Consider the following 27125-nt stretch of genomic DNA (forward strand, 5'->3'; position numbering starts at 1 on the left):
GTTAGCTCCTCTCCCCCTTTATGTATCCTCTCTAATAATCTAGATCTAGAGGGAGCTAGAGGTTTGCTGGTCCCGGGCCTATATGACCCAGTTGGTATGGCAGCCAGAGATGTGGATGGTTTGCTCCAGCTCCTGTGGCTGGTCGGTAGCACCTCCTGAAACCCCAATCTGGGCTTCCTAAGTGGGCTGACTCCCAGGGAACGTGCTTGCTGCTCTCCCACCGGGTGTCTCGCAGGGCTGGGACTGCTCAGTGGTGTTGAGCACAACTCTTGGTTTCACTTGAACTGAATGCCAGCCTCAGCAATAGAAGTGATGAGCCAGCTGCAGTTACGGGGTAATAACAAGGCCTTTGCATCTCACAGTGATGTTTTGAAGGAATAGCTGGGATGGTTCTAATAAGTTTCAAAGGTAAAAGAAAAGGAAAAAAAAAACATCAAAAACAAACCTAAGCCTGGAAGTACTGTCCAGTGACTCTAACTAGCATTATTACTCAGCCCTCAAGTATTCAGACCTATTCAGGGATCCGCTCGTTCACACAGTTGCTTATTATTTGTGGCCTGGGTGCGACTCGAGCGAGGACATCGTTTCTTAAGTCTGCTTTTGTTGAACAGGCATTTCCACGTCTGTCTGACCACAGAGCAGACACTGTTCGCCGTTGGGGGGCGGGGGCGGACTTTCCAGTTTCAAGAGCGGGTGTCGATGGCTCTCGGTGGAAGTTTATACAGAAGGGTTGGAGAAAGCCAAATGTGTGATTTGGGGGGCATGAGGGAACCTTTGTTTTTAGATATTGAGGGACTGAAGTGTCCGTCTTCAGCAGCTCTGTTCTCTTAGCCGTGGACTTGAAATGCATTCCTGAGTTTTCCTTCGTGTATCCATGTTAGATGAGAAGATGACACAGAGGCTGGAAAATGACCCTTTGTGAGGCCGAATGGAGGGAACGTTGGCTGCCTCTTCTGCTGACCCCCTGGCAGCAGTTCTGGGCACTTTGGGACTATTAGAGAAAGAACATAGGTGTGGAGAGAAGCCGTTCCTCTGCCTTCCTTCTTGGAAAGCACAAGTGAAAGTTTTTGATTTTCTATGCAGCTGCTGTGTCCCCTCCCCCATGGCTTTCAAGGGGCCACATAACTGTATCTTTCTGAAGACCTATCTCTGTAACAAGCAGTAACCCCTCCCCACTCACATCCCCTATATGTGAGGAAAGAGTAACCAGAGATGAGATGCTGACTCTGAACTATTTCCTGGAAGAAATGAGCTGCAGGTAGAAATCAGCCTGATCATTAAAAAAATAAAAATAAATAAAAAAATCCAGCCCCACAGAACAGTCTGTTTGTCTCTGAGGTTTCCCGTTTTCCCTAACACTTCCCCTGTTCCCTAGTGAAAGTGTGGGTCTGGGTGTGGCGCTGGTGGCAGGACTGGGTAACTGAGAGACCGAGAGACGGGAAAGCAAGGGGAGGGCTCGACTCTGCCCGTCTGGCTGCGGGTGTGGCCCGAGCAACTCTGGGCTCCCTGATGAAGAATCCAGGTCAGGAGACAGTTTTGAGCTTGTATGGTCCAGAGACTACTAATTCATACTCAGATCAATACATCTGCACTGGGGTGGGTAAGGGGAACTAGAACATAGGCTTGATAGAAAAGGGAGCAGGAGTTTGCTAAGCTTTCTTCTGGACTGTTCTGAAGGACTCAGCCAATGGAAGGAGACTTTTTTCCACCTTAGTTCCTTCATTATTCATTGTTGCTTCTAGACTGGTTGCCTTTCCCATACTGCCCTGGACCGTGGAATCAGAGTCCTGCCAGAGGAGACCACATAACCTCCTGACTGACCGTAAGGTCCAACTATGACCTTGCATAGACAGATGCGTGATCCTGGGCGGGGCCTCTGGAGGGACAGAAAGGAGTTTTCTTTTCTCGGGGCCTGTTGTGCGCTTGTGCCCAGCTTCCTGCCACAGAGTTGGCCCACCTGGTTTTGGGATATGAGAAATCTGAGGGATTGGATCCCTGGTGCATTTTGCAGTCACTGTGTCCTTTTGACCTGAGATCTTGGAGATTTTAAAAATCCATGTCATGAGGTCACTGGGCAGGAGCTTTGCACAGCTGAGACCTATGGGTCTCCTCACTCCCGGGTCCTGACAGTCATGGCCAGCGATGGGGTGGGGATAGCAGGTCTTACTTGGTGCCTTTTGAGGTGGTCTGTATTTGAAGTGAGGGGAACTGGGTGGGAGAGCTTCGTTTGGGACTGCAATAGGAGTAATGGAGATCTTGGGTCTGGGAGTGTCTTCTTCCCTATGACTGGGAGGCATGAGTGACCCCAGGTGGCTGACTGCATCTCAGATCCCCTGGAAGATGGCCAGCTCCTTATTTGACTTTGTGCCATTTAGCCCTCCCGTTTAGTCTGCTGAATACGTTAGGATGGGGTGGAAGGAGGAACCGTATGAGTTGGGAAGGTAAGCGTCTTTACCTTCAGAAAGCTAGGGAAACAGAGATTGGCTTTCTGAATTTTGCATTACGCCTTTTTTGTGTCTCTGCAGCTCTGTGCAAAATTTTAACTGTGAGTTGGGAAGTGAGGGTCCACTCTCTGCAGGCAGAAGTTACCTGTAGGTCAGAGGCAGCTTTTTTTCTTTTTTTAAACATTTCTTTGTTTTGGCCGGGGAGCAGAGGGAAAGGGAGAAGCAGACTCCTCGCCGAGGAAGAAGCCTGAGGTGGGGCTCGATTCCAGGACCCCAAGATCATGACCTGAGCTGAAATCAAGAGTTAGGTGCTTAACTGACTGAGCCACTGAGGCGCCCTTCCGAGGCAGCTTTGGAACCTGGTGGAATCCAGGGGGGCTTTTGAAACAGGAAGGCCAGAGTGGTGACCCTGTAATCTTTTTCAGCATGATAGAAGGGGTTCTTTAACCGTCACCCACATAGGTAGGGAGAGTTGCATCTTAAGTAGGGCACCTATTAGAATATGTCTTACTTATTCCCACCCTTCCTGGCACTTTGGTTTTTCTGTGTTCACTGCTTTAGAGAATGAACCAGGAGGCCATGGTGTCAATGGCAGGATATTTATTGCTCATCTCTTGGAAGCACAGTGGACTAGGTAGAGAGGTCCTCAGAAGGAGAACATGCATGAAGGCAACAAGGCAGGGAGCCATGCAGACCCCTGAAAGGCCCTGTGGTTCCTGCAGAGAGGAAAGAGGTGGGCCCAAGGGCATAAGTCAATGTTAACGTTAGCTGGCTCTTCTGAGAATTTATCTTTAGTCCTGCACACTTCAGTAAAATGGCCAAATGGAGCTTCTCTAAACTAGGGGGAAGGCCTGTGTGTGCTTTTGTGGTTAGCCCTCATGTTGAGCACTCTGATTTAAGGGAAAGATGGTTCTGTATACATTTCCATTTTGGTTGTGGTATTTTAAGGTTTACCATGGAGTAGGTGTGGGTGAATGAGAAGATGGTCCTCTTGCCTCTCGAGTCAGTCAGATCTAGGTTACAGGTCAAAATAAGTTCACAACACGTCCATTTTCTTACGTGGGTCCATTTTAGGACGGACTGCAGAGCCTAGGGCACATCTAGTTAATTCTACCTTGGTGGACATGCTTGTGGCCTGCCAGGCTACATGCCAAGTGGGTTATCAGAAAGAATTCACCTCGGATCTGCCCCCACATTGGTGTGTGTGATTCTTCTTGGGGTCCTGTACTGGGGTTCTCTGAATCCCTTTGGGACTCCCCATGCTGACAAGATTATGCTTCTTTGGGGAAGTTTTGGCTGCACACTTCCCCAAGCAGGGTGAACCAAGTGTCAGTCCAGCTGGCTGCCTTTTGGGCAGTCGGCCATGCTTGGCACTTCTGAGTTTCTGGTATACCAGTTGCCAGAAAGGCGGTCTTTCAGCTGGTCCTAGTGTCCCCAGGGCACAGATGTTAGGCTTTGGAGGAAAATTTGCAATTTTATGTTCACTCTTTATTTTCATTTATGTGCATTTATGGTTGTATAGTTGAAATTTGTTGAAAGAATGCTCCGAACGCCAAAGCCCTAGAAAGTAGCTTCTTTGGGTGAGGGAGAGGTTCCTATCGAAAATCATTGTCATTGAAGGCCTGTGCTTAGGGACACGCCCTGGAGATTAGAATGAGCACGATCTTGAGAGAACAGAGAGAGGGTGGCTGACACTATGCGTTTAGATGCTGTTTTTAGTTCTGGTCAGGACCATACGGTATGGCTTGCGCTTCCTTGGGCATCTTTCTGCTTTTATTCTGAGGGTTTGTTTTTGTGACCCCGTGTATAGGCACGTGTGGGCATGCTCACATGATTGTAAGTCACAGAAAAGATGGGATAATCTGTTTTCTAGCTTATGGAGTGAAAGATTACACAAAACCCAGCCTTGTGGCAAGAAAACCTTACATCTAGATGTAAAATATATCTCCTTGGAGGGTTGGCTTTCTGATAGGCTATAAACGGATTGTTAAACAGCAATGTGAGGGGCTGTTAACAAGCTGTTCCTAGGAGCATCTCCCTGGTCTGGTCTGAAAAGGTAATGTGTACGTATTAGAGCTATGAAGCAGTTTGCCCGTGGTGTTTATATGTTGGTAGATTGTGTGTGTCTGTGTGTGTGTGTATCTTCAGTGGTGAATGAAGTGAACAAATAATTTTACATGTTGTTTATTTCCTCCTATGTTAGCGTCCATATTCTACGGTGAGCTGTGTTCTGATTTGTCTTTGACGCTGGCTGAAATGAAGAGGTGTTTGGTCAGGCAAACTTCTAAAAGCTTCAGTGTGTTTACGAAAAGATCCTACATATGTTCATAGCTGCTTTACACCTCGAGAACCCTTCGATGGGTGGGTGTGTCACCTCCCCAGAAGGGAAGTAGCTTTTGGGTCTCCAAGTTCAGCAAGGCAGGGTTCCTATTAGGTATCTGATCTTACTTGAACTTCTTTTCCTATTCAGGTGTTAAAGCTGAACACTGGTCCGTGCCAATTTCTTCTGCTCTTGGATTTTCATGAGAACCCTTTCTTGTTACTAGCATGCCATGCTTCTGCTGTGTTCACAGCGGCTATGTTAAAAAACAGGTGTCTCTCATACTCCTCTGACTGGATCAGTTTGTGAGCCTGGCAAAGCCTTATTATTATTGTTTTTATTTATTTATCTGTGTCCTGCATAGGTCAGAGACTGCCAGGAGCGATTGTGGAGCAGGATTAATGTGAGAGAAGATGGTAGCTTCTCTTAGTAGAGGTTTCTGTGAAAAGAATCCATCCGAGATCTTGTACCATAAAGACAGAACTAACTAGAACTGTTCAGGATATGGATCACAGGGGACAACAGCCAAAAGAGAAATAGAAAATGAGTAGTTCTGCCAAGTTACCTCTCTGTCATTCATCAAAGGCCATCTTAAAGCCAGTGCTGCCACAAACGCCATCCAGGACTAAAGGGCGTGAGTGAGGGCCCTTCTCTGGTCCGGGGCCCACGAACTGATTCATCCACTGCGGCTTCTCAAGGCTGCTGGATCTCAGGCTTCCAGAAGGCAGATGTTCTATCTTCTGCGGGCTTCAAGGCAAGGTGGTGTCCCACTGCACACCTCGTCCCTCTCACGCTGTTCCTTCTCCGTCCTCACTGGCACCGTCTTCCCTCTGGCCCCAGACTTCTCACTTGTCTGCCATCTCACCTTCCTACTGCCACTCCCTGCACTTTCCAGTCCAACCCAGGATGATTCTTTGCGGGTCAGAATTCAATCATATCAGCCCCTTTTTGACCCTGCAGTTCAGGATGGAGCCCAGCCCTTCATCATGGAAGGCCCCAGGTAGTTTACCTTTCTAGAATCATTCTCCAACCTCCCCTTCCATGTTATCTTCCAACCGAGACCTGCTCTTCTCCCAAAACACATAATGCACGTAATGCCTCGAATCTTCTCCTCATCCCTTTTCTGCCTGGTAGCCAGTGTGTCACCTGAAGCCCATTTCTGAAGCCTTCCCTGTTGCTGACAGGCACCATGTCCTACAAGCCATTGGACATGCTGGGTGTTGGCTGTGATCCTGTTGCTGTTTGCTTGTCATCCTCTAACTATAGTGAAAGCCCATGGGGGGAGCAGGAGTCCGATGGATTCTTTTTTTTTTTTTTTTTTTTTTTTTAGTATCTCTGAGTGTCCTGCACAGTGCTTGGCACAGGGAAGGTCTGATGTATGTTAGCTGAACAGACTTTTTAAAATCAGCTGGTGTTTACTAAGCTTCTGTTATAGGCTCAATGGACACCAGGATCTGTGACATATATGTAAGTGTGAGATGAACACTTTGCCCAGTCGAAATCCTGAGCAAATAGCCCTTGAAGGTAGAGGAAGGAAGGACGAGACCTCACCTTGGTTGCAGGGATAGGACCACACGGCCGGGCTAACCACAGTGCCACTCCCCATACCTAAGGTGCTCCCAAGAGATGCGTGCACTGGGCAGACCCACATGCAGGACCCACTCACTCTTTCCCTCTTGCCTGCCCACCTTCCAGAGAGGAACACAGATAGCTGGAGAAGAGGCTGGAGAACCTATAGGCCTGATGTGAAGGGAAACGTATGGACAGCCCCAAACGAGTAAACTTGCTCACCCATGTGCCCTTTTTCTTCGCTTGCTCCGGGTGCTCTTGGGCCCGGGAGAGAGAGGTGATGGCCGTGTGTTGCAGCCATGTGCAGTCTTGACATTGTTGGCTGTGGTTCTCTGGGAACCAGGGGCTGATCACTGCTGCGTGGGACTGTCCATTGGCCCCTCACTTCATTCCTCTGCTAGCTGGTTGGCAGAGATAGCCAGAAAGCACAGCCCGGCTTCGTGAGCCTTCTGTGAAGTTTGTGACTGCCTTGCCAAGGACAGGAGGAATCTGACCCTCTACTTGGGTCAGCTCTTTTAAGCCTTCTCCTCCTGATCCCGTGTTCTCTTCTCAACTTATCTGAGAAGCTCATCTTCTTGGAGCTCTTAGTTTACTCCTAACATGTTGCCTGGGGGACCTAAACCAGGGAGAACAATTAAGTGTACCATGGGACTAGAAAAACAACTCAGAGCTATTTCTTACAGAGGGTGGGACAGCCTCACCATTTTTGTTGACAGGATAACTCTGTACTCCTTACTCGAAAAGGAAGCTCTTAGGAGATCAGTGTTAGGGTTATGAACAACCTGGTACTCTGGTACGTGTGAAATGGACCAACCGGGAGAAGTCAGGTATTTTCAGATACAAGCAGATACACCTAGACCTTCCCCACAAGCCCAGACGGCTCATTTCCTCTTTTTACCTATTGCCATTAACATGCAGCTGGGATTGGGGGCATCAGGATATGTGAAACGTCTCCACATTCTGAACCCACCCAGAGCCAAGCCAGGGTTCTTTCATGTCTCCCCAAACGGACACCTGCCAGGTTTTCCTGGCTGCCTGCCAGGGGCGCTCTTTTCTGGATCCACACTGCAGCTGCTGGCCAGCCCTCCTGGCCTTGATCTCATCTCGGCTGCAGGGGATGTCTCCATGCTGCTTTCCTTGTAGGCCTTTCTGTCCCCACTGGCAGCCAGAGGATTCCCTTGCCTCTCCCAGATGGGCTCCAAGGGGGCATGTGTGCAAGGTGGAAATTGTTACAGCCACAGTGAGTCCAAGCAAGGCACAGGTCCCAGTGCAAACATATATTTATGAAGCTGCTTGGGTGGGGGTGGCCACCAAGGGTGTACCCTCAGGAGCACCCTGCTCGTGCCCCTCATGCTGTCCAGGCTGGAGAGGTGCTGTCAGGTTCCTCCCACCACTGCTGTCCTCACCCAGTGTCTCCACGGCCAAGGCTGTCAATTTGGAGGCCGTTTCCTTCCTGTCCACTTCCTCTCCTTTGCTTCCAGCCTCACCAGACCCAGTGCCAGGCTTACTGTTTGGGGTGCACAGGAACTCAGGGCTTGGCGCACATGAGCCCCGCGGTTCCTGATAACGAATGTGCTGTAGTCTAACCTAGGGCCTGTCCCCCATGTAGGTTCTATGAGGAACCCTTGTTCTAGCGACCTGCTCAAGAACAAAGTTTTGAACCTCCACAACTGTGTTAGGGCCGTCAGTCTTTGTTTTCACTTGAAGTTGCTTGAACATTGACCTGCCTGCGAGAAAACGTCAGCGCGCTTTTCTGAATGAGCTGTTGAAATAGAACAGGAAAGCAATTAACAAGTGCCCATGCGATTGTGGGGGGGAGAGAGGGGCAGTGTGGGAGGGGTTCCCCTTTCCCCTACCCAAGAAGTTAAATATTTTCCAAACCCTACATGGTGAGATGTGATCTGACAAGGGACTTCTCACTGTTTCTCATTTACGTGGCAAGCCTTACAAAAAGGTACGCCGTTCTATTCTAACAGATCACTCTTACTGAAAATAAAATCATGTCCGTTCAGGGGTGTTGAGGAACAGCCCGCCTGGCAAAGTTGACACTTCCGGTAACCAGAGACCCCACACCCTAGGGCTCTTCTGAACGTGCTCCATTTTGACAACCCCTGGCTGGGATTGAGAAGGACTAGTCAGTCTGTCTTTCTTCTGGATAAAAGTTGCGAGGACACTTAAGCCTTATGCTTCCGGGCAGAATCTGATCACAGCAGAGATGAGGAAGAAATTTTCCCCCTGGGATCAGATTGCACAATCGCCCAGGCAGGTGCGCTCCCTCTGTTAAACAAACACCTCGCCAGTGCACACCTCCTCCCCGGCCATCTTCAGCCCTGCCTGCTGGACCTCGTGGGCCAGCGGTGTCATTCCTTCCGCAGGTGCTGTGCTCAAAGATGGACGGCAGCCGCCCCATGTGCTCCTGCACTCGGACTGCCTCTGGCTTCCTAGACTGACATCGGGGCTGTGTCTTCGGGCCCTGAGACCCCTCTGCAGCGTTGTGGGAGGTTGGAAGTTGGGTGGTGGTGTCTACACATCCATGCCTGTGCATGCTCACCCTTAAAGAGTTACCGGTAAACTCGCTGCCCCTTTCCTGGGTGTGACTTTAGTGCCTGCCCCACATCTAACCCACACGCATTCCCAGAACATCCGAATACCGTTCACGAAGTAGAATTCTTTAACACCCGGCCCACAGTTGACCATCTCAGGCCTGCATTGTGGGTAGGTTTGAAGTCGGATTCCAAAGAAGTGTGTGTGAGTCTTGTTGGCGGGAGGTGTGCAGGGGTGGGGAGATGGACTTTTCCTTTTCTTCCTCTTTCCTTTTTAAGGCCTCGTCTGTGCTGCCTCTTGTGCAGTCGGGTAATTACCAGTGATTCCCAGGCTCGCCCGCCCGTTCTCCTTCCTCTGCATCTCTATCTCCTGCCGTGCACTACTTCCTTCTGTCTCTATTATTAGCCTGCTTAGTTTTACCATTCACTTCCCCACCTCTCCCTGGTTCCCTCCTCATCTTCCTCTGTCTTTGTTTTCACCTCAGTAAAGCCATTTTGGGGAGCACTTTCCTTGTTCTATTCCGATGTGAACCCTCTCTTTCTTTGTTACCATCAGATTAACTTGTTTCTCCTTCATTTCATCAAGCATTCCTTCATATTCCCCATAATGGGAAGCGTCACCCTGCCACATATAATGTCTGGCTTGTGAAACTTTAAAAACAGGAGGTGCTGAAGTGTGACCTCCCCCAAAACAGGTTTGCTCATCCCCCCACCCCCCAGGACTCTGAGGTTCCGATGGCCACTCCCTCTTGTGTTCTCCTTTCTGCTTTTTTATGATTCAAACCTAATCACATTCCTTCCCCAAATTTCCTGTTTTAGTACTTAATGGTTCACCTTGGTTTGCTCATTTTGTAGTTTATTTTTTCCTTTTTCCCTGTAATTTTTTCTCGTTCTTTGGGGAACACTGATGTTCCTGTTAATTAGAAATTATACCAGTTTTCGTTCCTGAAATTTGCTAAATGGACATAGCAGTGAACCTTTGGAACTTATATATCAAGCATGCCCTTTGGAACTGGGGAAGAAAAGTAGATTTGGGGCAGCTCTTGGTATAACAGTAATTCCAGCTTTATGGAGAGAAATAGTTCATGAGGTTCTAATGGAGTAAAAGCTTAAAAGTTACTCTCTTCTTGGTAACTTATGTAGGTCTCACTTAGGTTGAGAAACAGTTTAAAAGTTTTTTAAATAGTGGATTTAGAAATTATTATAATTTTTGCTTTAATTTCAACAACTAATTAATTTCTGTATGTTAAGAGTTTTAGTGCTGGTGATCTATTACTTCGCAGTTTTAGCCTATTGGGAATTATAATTTTCTGGTTTTATGGCACAGTTTATAATACGTGCCATGCTGTATTTAAGTAGCGAAACTGCATTTCTTTAAATAGGCTTTCCTATTCAGACTTTTACTGAGGTAGCCATATCCTCTGACGCTTTATCACTACCCATTTGTAAGATTTCTTGCTATAAGGATAGTTTCATCCTGTTTGCAACATACCCTGTTCTGGGAATAGATGGAAGGAATTGAGGGAATTCTGTTTGAGTCATACTCCATCAAAGAGCAACATCATTTTAGGAATGAAAGCAGAGAAGTTCTCACTCTTCTAAAAATAATGGGGAGAAGATTTAGGGAGGTGGCTTATAGGATCAGTTTTAAGACCAGGTTAGACATCCATGCTAATTCCCTCTTTGTAAGTGAGAAGTGGCCTCTCTAATAGCTTTATTATGGTTAGGTGAGTAGGTGAAATTTTATTCCACCTAAAGCATGATGCTTCCGTAAGTCTTGCACTTTGAAACTTGCCTTGTTGGGTTTTAAAAATCTTCTCTTCATGGGATGCCCTGCTAGCTCCGTCTGTAGAGTGCGTGACTCGATCTCAGGGTTATGATTTCGAGCCCCATACTGGGTGTAGAGATTACTTAAAAATAACATCTTTAGGGGCACCTGGGTGGCTCAGTTGTTAAGTGTCTGCTTTTGGCACAGGTCGTGATCCCAGGGTCCTGGGATAGAGCCCCACATGGGGCTCCCTACTCAGTGGGAGGCCTGCTTCTCCCTCTCCCACTCTGCCTACTTGTAGTCCCTCTCTTGCTGTCTCTCTCTCTCTCTTTCTCTGTGTCAAATAAATAAAATCTTTGAAAAAATGCTTGTTAAAATTAAAAAAAATCTTTAAACAAAAAAAACGAAATGTCCTCTTTGGGATTTTAATCATGTATAATAAAAGAAAGAGCCACTTGCATTTTCTTAAAATCATGTATGCTTTTTAGAGAGGGTAGGTGAGGGAGCAGAGATTGTGGGTTTTTCTTGCTCTTCCTGCTGGGCTTTGCTTCTAAGACATGATGGGAATAACCCAAATCGTAAAGGTTATTGTGGATTTCTCCTTCCCAGGACAGGAACCCATACCCTCTTTACCCCCAGGGCTCCCTTGCTACTTGTATTGCTGTGGTCCTGAAAAGGAGGAGAGAGCTGTTGATTTTTTTTGGAACTCAGTTTTAGGCCCCACAGCATTTCCAAAACCATGAGGACTTACCAGCTCAGACTTGGGAGCCAGTGGGGGTTAGTGGTGGGGGTAGGAATTGGGGATTCTTGCTCCAGGCTGCTGCTATAGTCAGAGTTGTTTAAGAAGGCTCCAGTTGGGGGCGCCTGGGTGGCTCAGTGGATTAAGCCGCTGCCTTCGGCTCAGGTCATGATCTCACGGTCCTGGGATCGAGCCCCGCATCGGGCTCTCTGCTCTGCAGGGAGACTGCTTCCTCCTCTCACTCTGCCTGCCTCTCTGCCTACTTGTGATCTCTCTCTCTGTCAAATAAATAAATAAAATCTTTAAAAAAAAAAAAAAAAAAAAGAAGGCTCCAGTTGGAAGCCCTGTTTCTTTGACTCTTTCATTCAACCTAGAGGTGCTGTGCAGTGCTTTGGGTCTGCTGTCACAATTAAAGGATGGGAACAAGCAGCATCATGATGTCTATCCAACCGTTCTGACTGCGGAGCACTTGTAATTCAGAGGAGAGTCATTAGAATAACAGAATGTAGACATTTAGAGCTATAGTTCTTAGGAATTTAGGCTCCAACTGGAACCCTGGTCTTCTGACTCCCAGCCAGCTTACTGATTTTTAATTCAGTCGTTGGTTTTATTTTAGACTTTATTTTCAAAATAACAGATTCAAGTCACATCACTCTAATTAGTGGGAAGTTTGGTGTTTTGCTTTTGTTTTTGTATCAACCAGGTGAACTAAGTGAGCATATCTACTTTTCATTTGCGTGTTTTTGGTCAGAAAAAGGAAATCACAAACTCAGAAGCTCTTGAATGCTTCATTTTGGATTTTTTTTTTTTTTTAAATCCAGAGTGAATTACGGACAGTGGAGCAGGAAATAGACTGTATACAAGACACATCACCCACTCCTCTGTTTCACCACCTACTCCCATTGGGTGTTTCGGGGCTCATCTTAAGGTGAGAGGTTCATGCGCGCCCCTTGACCACCCTGTTTCCTTTTGCTGAAAAATATGATCACAAGGTTTTTGTTTCACAGTGCACTTTGACTATGGGAAGAACCGACTCCCACCCCAAACCGAATTGCCTTCAACATCCTATTAAACAGCGAATCCCCTGAACACCAGTATATGAAAATGCTTTTCTAGGATGAGCTCAAAGCATTTCATCCTCCAAATAAAATCTATCTGCTCGCACTTAGATTGTTCAAAGGCAGATGGTAGGCAATTGAAACAGAGAGGCAAGCTGGCAAAAGAAAAAATAAAACCACAAATATCTGAACATGAAGGTGATCTACACTCTTGCCAAACCCCCTCCTAACTTCGTTAACACAGCAGTGTAGCAATTAAGTAACATGGGAACTCAGACTCATATGGCTAATACAATTGTCCTCCGTTAATGGGGTGAAACAAAGCTTGCATGTAATATACAGTGTTGTTCACCAAAATGCAGAGCTAAAGGAGAGTTTAAGAGGGAATCAGCGGCAGAGCCCAGCCCATAAACCATGCTACCCATAGCAAACGACTGCCTTATTGAAATCTCACTGACCCTTACCACATATTCACCGTGCAGTCACTGGTAGGAAAGGTTTGCTATTACAGAGTTATCGTGTCTTAAGGAAAGGGGCCACTCAGCAGTATTGAGCTTGAGAGTGGCAGTAAGATGTCCTCGAGGTGAGGGAAGAAGGTGGTGAGTGGAGTGGCTCAGAACACTGGGAGAGCTCACACTACGTGTTTGGTGAGAAAGTCTGACTTAGCCAGGGACAGACGTTCCTGGCATCCTGTTGCTGTGGGATAAGACCGCGCTCTTGGTTCCCTTAGCCTCATAATGACCAGAGGACTTCGCAGACGCCCAAATCTGGCACTTCTCACTAACCTTGAACTTGAACAGTCAGCAATAGAAGGGGACGGGAATGTGTTTCAGCTGCTGAGCTGCTGTGTCCGCATGGCTGCCGTCTCTCGGCAGGCCGTGTGTGGCTCTGCTGGCCCCCCAGGATGTGTGTGTTAGGGGGTGCTGGTCCCCACTTTGGAAGGGACAGCCTTCCGAGCAGGTGGGTTGGGCGCGTGCGAGGGGATAGGGTGGGCAGTGTGTGAGAGGAGTGCACTCTGCCGAGCGAGAGTGTGGGGACACGTGTGAGGAAAGCAGCTACTGCCAGTGGGCTGGTGTGGGAGACAAGGCTCCGATCGCTGCCCAGAATAAAAGGAAGGATGCCTTGGTATCAAAAGGAAGCTGCTGCTTGCACAGTAAACCTCGTGCTGCCTCAGGAACGGAGGGGAGACTTGGAAGAGTCAGTGCTACGTGTGAAAAGGAAGTAAGATCAGCTCTTGAACTTTGTAGCCATACAAAGTTCACATGGCGAGGTGTCTGATGGGCAGTGATGAGCGGCACGTTATGGCGTGTGAATGAGTGAACGCGTTCCTTCACAAATCAGTGCTTCTCCTCCCAGCCCTCCGCACAGTGTAGTTGTATTGCCCCAGATACATGGGTTTATCTCTTACATAAGAGCTTGTTGCATTTCATTGCTGTATTCCATTTTCCATTGTTTTCTTCCTTAATGGTCCTGTGTCTGATCCTGGCCAGTTGTTGCCGGTGACGGCGACTATTGTTAGAATGATTCTTTTTTTTTCCATGCCTGGTCAGACGATGGCCCGTGGTCTCTAAACTGGGATTTGGCAGTGATTTCATGACTATTGTGAGTACAGTTCAGCAAGAAAACTCAGGAATGGAACAGCCATATTATGGAATTTGGTTGAAGCAGGTGCTGTTTTTCTTCTTCTGCCAATGCAAATCCATCCCAGACAATTTGTCTTTACTTACAAAAAATGGCCTCTGTACCACTTTGCTCTAAAAGGTACAAGGTCACAGTGATGCACATTTAACGTGTTCGTGGGCTTGCACCACGGGAGCTGGCAGACCACTCCAGCAAGTACAATGCATGGAATCCAGCAACCAGTAAAGACCATTTGTTCCCGTGGCCAGAGCGTCAGCTCCCTTCCTTTCTTGCTTTGTGTTTTGGGAACTCCTTGCTTGCTAGTTCCATAGGCCATGGGACATAGCTATACAGAATGCTGTAGGCTGCTCAAAGGGGTGTGTGGAGGAAGAGGGAAAGCAGGAATTCTGGGCCAGAGAGCAGATGGCCAGCTGGTGACCTAGGAAGGGAAGCTCAGGTTTCTTAAGTGAAAAAATAGGTTTTTTTGGTTTTTGTTTTTTTTTTTTTGCTCGTTTGTTTTTAATAAAGGATTTTTGTCAAGTAATGTCATATCTCCAAGTTGAAGAATTACAAAGTGTTCTTCTGGAGTGCCTGCCCTCGAGGGTTTACAATCCAGGGAGGAGACAGTCTTTTTCATGTAATGAAGGTAGGCAGATGGAAGCCAGAGAAAACAGAAACACCCTTCGTCCAGCACCTTCTTTGGCCCTGCTAAACTGTGCACCGTGGCTCTGAGCCTGGGGGATTTTTTTAGGTTTGTTTTTGGTATTTTCCCCATGATGACCTGGTTGTGCAACCCTGCGTTTGGAACCAGCTGCTTCCTGCTGCTCTTTTCCAGGAGTGCATGAATGTCCATCTCGCAGAGTGATGATGGAGCTCAGGATGGTGGGAGGGACACAGCTCAGTCTCCCCCTCTCTCCCTTCTCCCATGTTCTCCAGCAGCCAGGAGCTGGGCAGATGCTCAGGGGGCCTGGGACTGTGTCCCTGCCAGGCTCCGAGTGGTAAGGAACCTGGTGGTAATCCGATGAGAGTCATAGCCCTCCTAATGTTGGAGGGAGGCTTTGCCTTTTCCCGAAGGCCCCAGATGTATGATGGGCTGTGTAGGTACAGCTCCACCTCCCTCAGCTCCCTGGCAGGCCTTGCCTCTCTGCATGCACACATTTATTTATAGTTAGAGACCTAGCAGTAGCCACAGCGGTGAGCCTAGTTTTCCAACCCGTAAAAATTTATTAGCACAGGAAGCAAGAACATTGGGATCTTTTTCTAAGGTATTCGGGTGCCCCAAAGTACCTGCAGCTCCCAGGCGTTTTTATGTTGATCCCAGAACCACCCAGAAGGCATTCAGAGAGGACCTTGTAGAAGACCGCTCTCCATACTTGTGCTCCAAAGGGCAAAAATAAAGCAAGCAAGCAAACGAAACAAAAAGCCCTTGGAAGTCCTTTAGTTGTAGTGATAAAGATTTGAAAAGTATTATGTATCACTGAGCAGGGACATCTGTACGTTTCAGTCCTTTGAAAAACACTCTTCCAAACATCACGCAGCCCTCTAAAGTTAGTTAGCACACATTGTACATTCAAGGGAAATGTTAATTTGAAGCTTAGACATGGGGCTTTTATTTTTCCTAGAAAATTGTAGTTAAGGAGCTAGGTGTACCTAGAAACGGTTAAATGAAATAACCATTAAGAAAATAACTGTTAAGAAAAGGTCCTCAAAAGCAAGCAGAAGGTTCCTATCTCGCTCCTTGTGCTGCTGTGTTTCTCACCACAGTGTCTGGCTGCTGGGTGCTTGTTGGTGTTACTTTCCTTGTTAGTTTGGAGTGGGCCTGGCTGGGCATTGGCTTGGAGGGGACCATGGGCTGTCACTAGTTCGGGCAATGTGAGCAGCATACAGTTGCCATGCCCTTCTCAGTTATTCTCAGCCTGGGATGCAGGAGCTATGGAGACATTGCTCAATCTGCTGTCCCTGCCCTTGGTCCCCTGTCATCACGCTTTCCCAGATGGCTCCTGTAGCTCCCTGTTGCCCTCAGGTGAAAGCCCAGCTAACCCCAATGAGGCCTGTTGCCCTGTGTGATCAGTCCCTCATCTCGTTCCCTGGGACTCTCTTTACCCACTCCAGGAAGTTGCCGTCTTCTCCTCTCCTGGTCTTCGTTCATGCCACTTCCTCTTCCTGAGAAACTTCTCTGCCTTTCTTCTCCCAACTGACTCTTCATCCTGAGGTCTCACTCCCCAGCAGTCTTTTCCTGGACTCCCTGGGTCTGGATGAGCTGTCCCTCTCCTGTACGCTCAGAACACCTCTTTTGGTGAAACTTTCCTCTCATTATCTTGTGATTGCCTCTTGGTATCTAGCACTTGACAATAAGCCCATTAACTTAGGGCTTCATCTTGATGTTGCCTGTGACCACAGGGCTGGGTATAGAGTTGGTGTTCCGTAATAAATCATTGTTGAATGAAGGAACATATGAAAAACAGAATATGGCCTTTGATTAATTCCGTGTTTGGCTCTGTGTCTGATGCTTCCCAGATCCCTTTCGTCAGTTCCTAAGACTCTGCAGGACTGTGAGGGTGATGGGTCTCTGCGGTATTGTCAGATGTAGTCGGGTCGTTAGACGTGTGCTTATGCCTGGAACAACATGGAGTTTTTTATTTTTAGTTGTGAATTCAGAATCTTAAGTTATACATGAGTTGTAGTGGTTTGGTTTTTAAATTGAGTTTTTGCTTAAACTGAAATCCAAAACAAAATGAACTAAAAGGAGGTCTCCTTTATCATATGCTCCTCCCTACAAAGACTCCGTGGCTGGGATGTTTCCCAGACAGGAAAAGCTATCACAGGTCAATTCCAGTTGCTGCCTTTGAAAGAAGATAGATCAGTCTGGCTTTGTGAGGAACCTTCCCTTTCTTTCCTCCCCTCTCCTCTCTCTCTCTGCCAGTAATTGCAAAGCGAAGCTGAACCACTACTGAAAATCCAAGTTCTCTCCTGGCTACGAGTAAGGTAGCATACACACCCCTACTCTCTGGAAACATACGTACATACATACGTGAATACACACATATCTTCCGCTGTCGGCCTGAAATGATGGCCCTACATGAAGACCTGTTTCTTGTTTCTTAAGCAGGTGGACAGCTAGTCTATGTTTATCTGAATCTTTCTTGGCTAATTTGCTGGGATGTAGCCAAAATAACATGGGATCTGGAGTCCGGTGACTCAGATTAATTGAACAGATACTTACTGAGCACCTGTGGTATTCTAGATCTGTTGGAATTACCATGGTGAGGAGGACAATGCCTCTGATTCAAGAGGCTTGCTGTGTTCGCAGGGTCAGCCTAGTGCCATTTAGTTTGTAATGTCACGGGGCAAATCATTTAACCTCTTTTAACTTCCTGTTTCTTTACTGTAAAACAAGGATAGTAAGCGCCTACTCAGAGTTGCCGTGAGGATAGCAACGCCTGCCTTATAGAGCTGTGGATGTTGGTAGGTGTTAATGTCCGTCCGATTCTACCCGACAAACACCTATTCTTCCTTTGTGTTTCGCAGCATGGTCACCCCGGCCCTTTCTGACCTCCTCCAGCAGGGATGCCATGCCTCAGCACCCCACAGTTCCTCGGGCAGTCTGCTGTGGCATCCTGCTCCTCACCGTAAGCATCATTGCTTTGGTGCCTGCACTCGTGCGGGACTCTGAGCGCATCTCTGTAACCCTAGCGCCTGGCATGGTGTCTGGCGTGCAGGGCTTGATGTGTGCTTGCTGCTAAATAAACTAAAGGACAAGGTTCATGAATGACCAGGTACTGCGCATGTTATTATTGTGGGAACTTTGGGCAAGAAAAGAGAACAAAAAGACAGAGTGCTTTGAGGCTCTGGAGGTCGAAGGAGAACCCGGCATGTCCGACTCTTATTTTAAGGTTATGAATATGTGCCGCTCTACCTTGATTGTGATAAACACCCAAGTCTGTTCGATCAGACATCAACCCAAAGCAACCTCTTGCCGTCAGGGAGGAAGTCCACCATATGTTTGCTCTAGATGGGTTTGTTACATGGTTTCATTAGCTAACTAAACTAGCAGATCTCGGTGGTTGACAATGAGAGCCTCCCTTTGGCTGTTTCTGCTGTGTTCACTGCAACGAACGTGGCAGCACCTGCTTCTCACCCATTTTGTCTCCTATTGCTGAAAGGAGTGTGTTTCTCCTCTTCTTGAAATGGCCTCTTTTCCTGCTCTGACTGTATCTTTTTTTGTTGTGATTGTCCATACAGACCAGAGAATTAATATGAGTTAGTGATAACATTTGAGTTGAAAAGAGAAAGTTCTTGTCCATTGTGGGGTGTGTGTGTGTGTGTGTGTAATCTTCAACACAGTCTCAATGTGTGGGAGATAAGGGCTGAGCACTTTTGGGAAAGATCATGCCTTGAAGGATTAGTTTTTTTTCCCTTTACTCACCTCTTTGGCTATCAGCATGGAAATCAAAGGTCTCATGGCTGCTTGAGAAGAAACAGCCACTCTCAGTAATAGTGTGGTGTTCTAGGTAGGGTTAGTTCTTAGTCCTGGATGGATAGATGGATGGATGCAGGCATTTTTGAGAAAGGACAAAACAAAACAACAACATTCCTTCCTGAGTAAAGCTTGGTACTCCTTTACACTGTGTCTCCTTTCATCGCTTCCCTGTTTTCTGTAGACTGAGGCCTCCCTCCTTGTGGTCTTACCACAGAATTTTCCTGGGGCATGTTAAATTGTCTTGATGTCTTCTAGTCTATAAATCTATAGTTAAGTGGGGCCGTCATGAGATTTGGCTGTCTTTATTTTGTCACTCTTTCATTTTTCTTCCAGGGAAATGGCATATTTATGAAGAATTTCCCTCATTGGTAACATTTGATAACTTGTGTGTCTTTCAGAGACCATGTCTCTCTCCTGGTGTCAGAGTTAGGGAAATGGACAGTTCCTTACTTTGAAACATGCTTGTTCTAGGGTCTGTGAATGGTCTGAGACAATGGCCACCCTCCCACTGGCATCGATCACTTTGGCATCACCTGGGTTTCACACATCTCGTCGTATTACTCTTCTTGAGTTTACACATCTCTTTTCATTGATTTCATTTGAGTTTGGCATCATGATGTAGTGGGACTAGCACTCAGCTGGAAATTAGGACTAGCTGTGCCCTTGAATAAGATACTCAGCCTTCCTGGTTTGTATTTTTGCCTCTGTAAAAGCTGAGACATCCAATTTGATATTTCTCTGGCTCTAAGGGCATTTTGACCTCTGAATGCCGAAAAGATGCAAGTGGGATTTCAATCTTTCCCATAGCTTATGCCTTCTGGGAGCATTTTGGTCAGCTGAGTGATGATTCAAAAAATCCCCTGTTCTTATGAGAAGCAAATGGAAATATGCTGGCCCCTCAGATGGTAGCTGCTAGAGAAATAACCCTATAGTTGTTGGGGGCAATCAGTTTATTTCAGGTCCATCGATAAGCTAGAAACCAAATTTCAGAGTTGCCCTGTGCATGTTATTTAGTATTGTTAAGGTATACATTTTTCTTATCTCAAAACTACTTTTGACGGTAGAATATTTGACTTCCTTTGTTTTTGACTGTGAACCCCTTTGCCCGTTAGTGATGGTGTTCTAGCTGACCTCATCCAAAAAGATGCACATTCCATGTCCGGCTAGGATACGGACTCTGTATCACGGTGAGCATCTCTCATATAATTTGACTCAGGCTGAACACATTGATTTTCTTGCAACTAGGGATTAACTCCCGCCATAGAAGACTCATGCGAGGGAAAGGACAGATAGCAAAGTGTTTGCTAAGGTGATAGACTTTGCTGTCCTTCTGGCAGCAAAGTGATCTTCTTGGAAAGTAATTAGAGCATTTCCCCAACAGTGTTGGTGATCTTCTCCTCCTGGCTGTAATTTGAACACTCCTGTGGTCTCCTAGATGCTTGTGCCATGTGTCAGGACCTCAATGAAAAGTAGCCGCCCCCATCTCCATCTTTCTAGCCTGTGTCCTTCACCTGCAAGGATGTGGAGAGTGGCTCATTCCTACAAGTGAGATCAGACCTTTTATTTCAGGACTGTTATTTGAAAAGCTGATGCTCTTCCATGATACTGTTCTTGCTGTTCTGCTTTGCAAAGTCTTGAATAGTCTTCTAGGTAATTAGGAGGCTCAAGGGTCCTCCAGGTCTGGTCTATGCTTTTTGGTGGCACAGGGATGAAACTGACTTCTTCTCTGGAAGCTTGCATGCCAGCCTCTCTTCTCTGCATCCCACTTAGTTTAGTAGACTTAACTTCTTTCCATTATGGCAGTGTCCTTGCCCCATGGCTGGAGGATAAGGATGATCTTTGTCAGACCTTGGCAGCTATAAGTCTGTGGATCTGCTTTCGACAGTGGCTGGAGTACCATCAAGTCCTCTGGGTTCCTTTGTTTTTCATGATAATTTTTGTTCGACTCGTATACTAAGTAGCAGACACAGCCCCGCCTTTTATTTTCTATATAATGTGCTAAAAATTTGGGTTCTGTGGCCTTAGTCATTTACATAGCTAAAGTTAGCTATTCATACTTCTTAGGAGATTTAATGCCCCTTTCTGGTGGGCTTTGCCTATTTTTTATTTTTATATATCATAAACCACAAAGTCCCATGATGTAGAAAATCACAAGGTAAGACTGAAGTTAGGAATGAAAGGTCCTGCCTAGGATATGATGCTCATTCCCACCCCTGGCTAAAGGCTTCAGACCATCAATCAGTGAGTAAATCTATATGGTATATTTTGTTTACACTTTGATTGTCAAGGCTCATTGTTTTAATTTTAGAATTATGCCTCGATTAGATTCAGTAATGCCTTGTAGACAAAAGCTCATGAAATTTGTTTGAATTTCTACAAGACTGTTTTAATTTCACAGATAACACCAAGACTTAGCCACGCTTTTCATACTGATGCCTCCCTTATAGGTAAGATCACAATGCAACCAAGGTAAAATAAAACTGTAAAAATAACTCTTAAGAAATGAATTTACTGGGACGCCTGGGTGGCTCAATGGGTTAAAGCCACTGTCTTTGGGTTAAAGCCACTGTCTTCGGCTCAGGTGGTGATCTCAGGGTCCTGGGATCGAGCTCCACATTGGGCTCTCTGCTCAGCGGGGAGCCTGCTTCCCCCTCTCTCTGCCTGCCTCTCTGCCAACTTGTGATCTCTCTCTCTGCCAAATAAATAAATAAAATCTTAAAAAAAAATGAATCTCATTCCTTCTTGAGAAATGTATTTATTCATTTATTGCTCCATTTTTGGCCATGATTTATATACCAGTAGACTCTATTACTCTAGTACTCTAATTTATATATAGGTTCAGAAAGGTAGGACTGGGAAGAGGAAAGGGGGCATCAGCTTTCCTTTAAAACCACTTTTTAAGTCTATTAGTTGCTGTAACTCTCATGTCTGAAGAAACTGAGGGCAAACTGTGAGCCTGCGCTTCAAGCTGGTTTTTCTAGAAATGTCACCAGGATGGAAACTCAGAAGCAAACCGCCCAAAGAAAATTCCCTAAAGAACTGTTGTTCCTTTTTTCTATTGTGTTACGGATGTTCTTGCGGGAATCCGTAGAATAGTATGTATTTTGTAGAGTTACCTCCCAGACTTCCTTACTGAACTCCTCTTATGGAAGAGGCTTCTCTTTAATTACTCTGGGAACGTGTGTGTAAAGATGAAAGCCTGACCTTCCCAAACACGGTGTTATACAATTAATTGATAATTAATTCCACAGGTGCATACTGATACATGTGTAGAAGACAAAGGTGGTCGTTTGTCACAGACTTTGAATCAGAGTGACTTAAGGGAATTGCGCCTGTAGGTACAGAGTTCTAGGAGCACCGTGACCAAATAATTTTACTTACTTTCCTTTTAATATTCGCACAAGAGGAATGTGAGCATCATGTATACACCCAAAAGTTCTTGTAATAAGTACAAATTAATTACAGATGATAAAACTTCTTTTCCTTTATGGTAGATAAGCCAGTATGTCAGATGGATTTTTATCCGTGGCTTGCTTTGAATCATGGCTAACTTAAAAAACTAAACTAAATCAACATCTCATTTTATTCTGCTTTAAAAATAATTCTTTGTGGGTTTTTTCCCCTTTGAGATTTTACTTAGAAAGGCTTTCTTTATCTCGAGATCAAATAAATATTCAACTGAATATATGAACTATTAACCTGTTCCATTTTTCCATTTAGGTTTAAGATTTTATTAGAGACATCTCCATACATATTCCAAATTAGAGAACAGTATTATGAGCTACATATTCTCACCACTCAATTTCAACATTTCTTAATACATGACTAACCTTGCTCTATCTATATCCTCCTGCACGCCTCACTCCTTTTCCACCCTGGTATTTTGAAGTACAAATTCCTCACATAATATCATCTATAAATACTTAAGTATGTGTCTTTAACAGACAAAAAAAAAAAAAAAGAAATAGAATGTCATTATTATATCTAACAAAGCTAACAGTAATTCCTTCATGTCATTTAATTAATATCTAGCATTCAAATATGATACTTAGTGTTTTAGGCCTTGAGGGTGTGGCGTATAAAAGTAAGACCTGTAAGGTTTTAATACCAGGGGCCAAAATTCTAGTGTGAGGAGACAGAGAAAAGTAAGTAAGATAAAAGAAGGTAATTATGTTGAGCACTCTGAAGCAAACACAGTGGGCAATCGGGAAGAATGACCCCGGCCCAAGGGTAGGTGGGGCTGTTCCAGGCAGGGTGATGAGGGCCCTGTGAGGTGGGGTCAGCGAGTTGAGAGACCCATGAAGAGAAGGACCTGGGACCAGCCTCCTGAGGGAGTGGGAGGAAGGAGATTTCTGGGATTTTGGTGGGCTTTCGGGGTGTGCCATCTCTCCAAGCAAACTCTTTTCATTGTTAAGGCTGGTTTGAGTTGCAGTGGTTTGTAATGTTTAACGTTTTGGTGTCCCGCTTTTCAGCAGGGTAAACAGAACCATCCAAAATACATTGATAGCGAACATTTTTGGCTGATTTGTTTATTGGTTATGCTTAATTGCCCCCTGAACATGCCCGAAAAAAATAAAACTGAAAATTTAGACTTCTTAAAAGACCCCTTGAAGTATATAAACTCCTAAGGACTCAGACCCTTATCTCTCTGTAATAATAAGAACTCTAATTTCTGCAGGGTAGGTTCCCTCTCGAGATCTTGGACACTTCCTGATTCTTTCTGGGTAAAATAAAAGTGACAACTTTTTTTTTTCTTGTGACTTTTTAATACTTCTTCTTCTCTGGGTTAAAACCGGGAAGTAGAAAATCAATGGATAGAAACCCGCAGTGCGTGCGCGCGCACACACGTATTTTCATGTACATATGAATATAGAAACGGGAAATAGGAGGGAAAGAATGCATAGGGAAGATGGTCTCTATTAAATTTGATTTAAAGGTAATAGCAAATTAGAGTACATTCTTGTCTTAATCTTTTCCATAACAAGATGAAGTGAGGTTTTATGTTTGGATGATGGAACAAAAGTGGGTGACTCCAGTGTTTTTCTTTTCAGCCGTTTAAAGAAGGCTTTGAAAGAAACAGTCTTTCTGTATACATACGAAGTGTTTGTCAGTCTTCCTTCAGACACCGCCAGCCACAGTCAGACTAAACATCGGTAGACATTTCACTGAGTCCGCAGGGGCATTATCTGTTGATTCACATATTTCCTTTCTACCAGAAAGTCCTGAAGCATTTACTGTGTTCCTGTGTTTAAGACACCTCCCCGCATCACAGGGAAAGAAGTGCCCCGGACTATAGGCTTTACCTTTAAGGAACTTTTGGCCTAATTGAGATAAGACAGGCGTAGAAGAAGATAAGAAATATCTGAACACAGTACGTAATCAGTGCCAAATGTAGAGGTGCGCTTAGTGTTTAGAAGAGGGAGAAAGTTCATGGTAAGTTTGAATAATGATCCTTGGGGCAGCAGCCAACATGGGAGTGTGTACCATGGACTGGGTACCGTTCGAGTATTTTACAGGTATTTGGTCAATTAATCTTTGTACCTGTCATGTGACCTAGGCTCCCAGGGTCACATGACAAGGAAATAGTAGGGACCCCCTTAGATTCTGGGCTGTCAGACTCCAGGACCACAGACTTACCTTATCAGGGTGGGCTAGGGAAGCCTGCATCAAGGGGGGACAAAGAAAGCAGCTCACCTCATGGAAGCCACTGGTATAGGGAAAGAGTGACGGGTAAGGTTTCAGGGACATTGTTGAAAAGCCCTTCAGTGTGGGTTAAAGGCCTTTGAACTTGCTGAGGAAAGCAGTTGGAGAACCAGTACATGAACTTACCAAGAAAATAACGTTATCACTTCACACCCAGGGAGGATGGGTCTCCCAGCGTTGCTGGACAACCATGAGGATTCAAGTTTGGGCTCCCCGATCATTCCTGCTTCAGTCTTGTGGCTGTCCAGTGGTTTTCCATTAGCCCTTTCTCCCTTGGCCTTGAGGGATCCATAGCTACAGAGTCTTGGTCACCAGGGAGGATGAGCTCCCGCTAGTCTTCCCAGCAGCTCTCATAAGGCCCATGTGCCTTCTTAGACAGCAGAAGGTAAAACCAGGTGGCATCACCCCTTTTACGCCTGTCTGGATCTGGGGCCAAAGAATGCAAAACAACATTTCAGGGCAACTTGGAACTAGGGGAGGAGAGTGGTGGCATGCAGAGGCCCTTCCAGAATAACTACAGCCCCAGTTGCCCCCTTCCCCCCAGGCCTGCCTCTGTGTCCCTAGGGGCTAATTAGAAGAATCCTTTGTGATCACTTGGTTAAGACTGCGTCTATTTAGACAGCAAGGTCAGGGGGCATGACCACAATTTTCGACTCCATGCTCATTGATCTAGGGTTTAAATACAGGCTGCAAAATAAAGTGTAAGTGGTGGTAGCTCAAAGAAGCAAACCAAGCTTCACATTAAATGACGTGGGGCTCCTGAAAGTGTGGGAAGGCCTGGGAACAAAGGTCACTTACTACATCTACAATTCTTTTTAGACAAAGAAAATATGTGATTAAGAAATGTTTTCTGGCAAGATCTCACCAAGATTATTTACTGGGAAGGAGACCCAGGACTCAGCCAGGCAGGAAAATGTGGGATGTTTGCAGGAGTTGTGAAGGACGTTCTAAAGTATGGAAGTAGGAACGCCTGTGTTTTGAGGGGGAGGGAGGACCATAATACGGGTTTCTGCCCTTCAAGGATCTCTGCAAAAGCCAAAATAAGTAGAGGAAGCCCCCCCTTCCCTTGAAATTTAGGGACCCTGCTGTGGGGTGGGGAGGGGTGGGGTTCAGAGCATTTACTCTGCTCATCAGGCAGGTTTTGAATATTTAAAGACCCAGTGCAGTACTTTTACCTTTGTTTTACCTTAACCCATGGCTAGCTCTTCTCTAGTCTTCTCTAGTCTTCTCCAAGAAGAAGACTTGATTGTTTGCAGTCATCCTGGCATAAAAATGTCCGCAGTTATGCTAACGGGCGGGCTCAGGTAAGCAAAGAAAATTTGCCCTTCTGATTCCAACGTTCCACTACCTAGCTTTTTATAAAACAAAAAAATAAACTGCCATCAACTGAAGTTTCAGGTTAAGGGCTTGGTCTGAAGGTGTTTGGAGATTTGGGCATCCTTTGCCATATTTTTTGTAGACATTGGATGTGTTTCAGTGTCCTGGCTGACCACATTTCCCTCCAGGGGTACACTCTCTCCGGAGTCATTTGTCTCCCAGAGAGACTTTTCCCTCCCCACCCTTTGTCTATTTCTCAGACATCTGCTTTCTCCGGGGCTTGCAGCCCAAACCATCCGGAGAGAGCTTTGTCTGCTTAGTATAACTCGTGGAGGAAGATAGACCTGATTGATTTTCACGTGCAAATATAGCAGTGTTCTCGCCAGAAGCTCCATGTACTCAGTGTCGCACGTGTGAATTTATGATGCACTTGGGAGAGGGTCAGAATATTCAAAGATGAAATTAATGTGGTGCTGAGGTAAATGAAGGGTGTCTGGTGTCCTCTGGAGCACGAGTTCCTCCAGCAAATGCCAAGAGGAAAAAGAGGACTCCGCAAATTGACGCTGGAACGTGTGAATGCATATGTCTTGCCTCCTTTCAGTTGGTAACCTAGACACAGGCCGGCTGGGGGAAATCAGTTAGTGGGGGGGTGTGGCAGGAGGCGTCCTCTCTCTGCCCTCCTCACTCCTTTACAGGACACCTGTACATTCTGCATACATTCAGGCACCATCTTCTAATATTCCTGTACTTTCGTTCTTTCGTTTTGATATTGGTCTTTATATGCAAGGAACTAGGTTAATCACAGTCCTAACTTCGTGACACGTTATCTTCATATTTTGATCTGTTTCAAGTGATCTAATGAGCAGCCCAGCCCCATCCCCTGAAATCAAAGCTAGGACCTTGAAAATACCCTCCATTGGACCCCATGATGGTCCTCCTCGCGTCCAGTCCTCCCTCCTTCCTCCTTCCATCCGATCTTCCCCAAGATAACCATCAGCTGAACCCTGTATGCACCTTTCCTTCCCTACTGTCCTTTCTGTATGCCTGCTTAAACCTGTGTGTGCTCCTAAAATGGACCACGTTAAGGCATAAACTGTGTATACGTGAAAAGGGCACCAGACTGTGTGTAATCTTTTTTACGTAATATTGTCACTGCTATCATCCTTCTATATTACTGCATGCCACAGTAGTTCATTTGCCTTGTCTGCTATATAATGTTCCACGGGGATTTTGCTCCGTTGACTCATTCACTCTCCCATTGATGGGCGTTCACATTGGTGCTAGGATCTCGGCTACGGTGAACGTGTCTGCTATAAATATTCTTGCACGTATCATCAGTTGTCCACGTACGAGAGATGACTCTATGTATATGACTTCATTTTTTAGAAACTAGCAGGAGTATTATGAACCAAAGGAACATTTGTGGGAAGCACAATGAAGATAATCCTTAGTGCTTTTTATTTTAGTTGGTGTGAAGAAGTAGCAGGTCAGCTTTATATGAACAAAGACACCATCGTATCTTTACTTTGTTTCTTCCACCATCGTACCCGTCCCATCCAGGACT

The 27125-nt window shown here is 45.9% G+C and overlaps 1 protein-coding gene across 4 annotated transcripts in view; it reads left to right on the plus strand.

Annotated features, from left to right (window-relative positions):
- Window positions 1-27125, plus strand: part of ETV6 (ETS variant transcription factor 6) — a 233283-nt gene that overhangs the window by 8839 nt on the left and 197319 nt on the right. Inside the window, exon 2 of one of the 4 annotated variants that reach the window (XM_046011135.1) lies at window positions 12205-12311. The exons of the other annotated variants lie outside the window; for them this stretch is intronic. The gene's annotated coding sequence lies outside the window, so the exon portion shown is untranslated. The remainder of the gene's footprint in view (window positions 1-12204; window positions 12312-27125) is intronic. 4 annotated transcript variants of the gene reach the window in all.

Source organism: Meles meles, chromosome 7 (genome assembly GCF_922984935.1).
Source record: "Meles meles chromosome 7, mMelMel3.1 paternal haplotype, whole genome shotgun sequence".
In the NCBI taxonomy this organism is placed as follows: Eukaryota; Metazoa; Chordata; class Mammalia; order Carnivora; family Mustelidae; genus Meles; species Meles meles.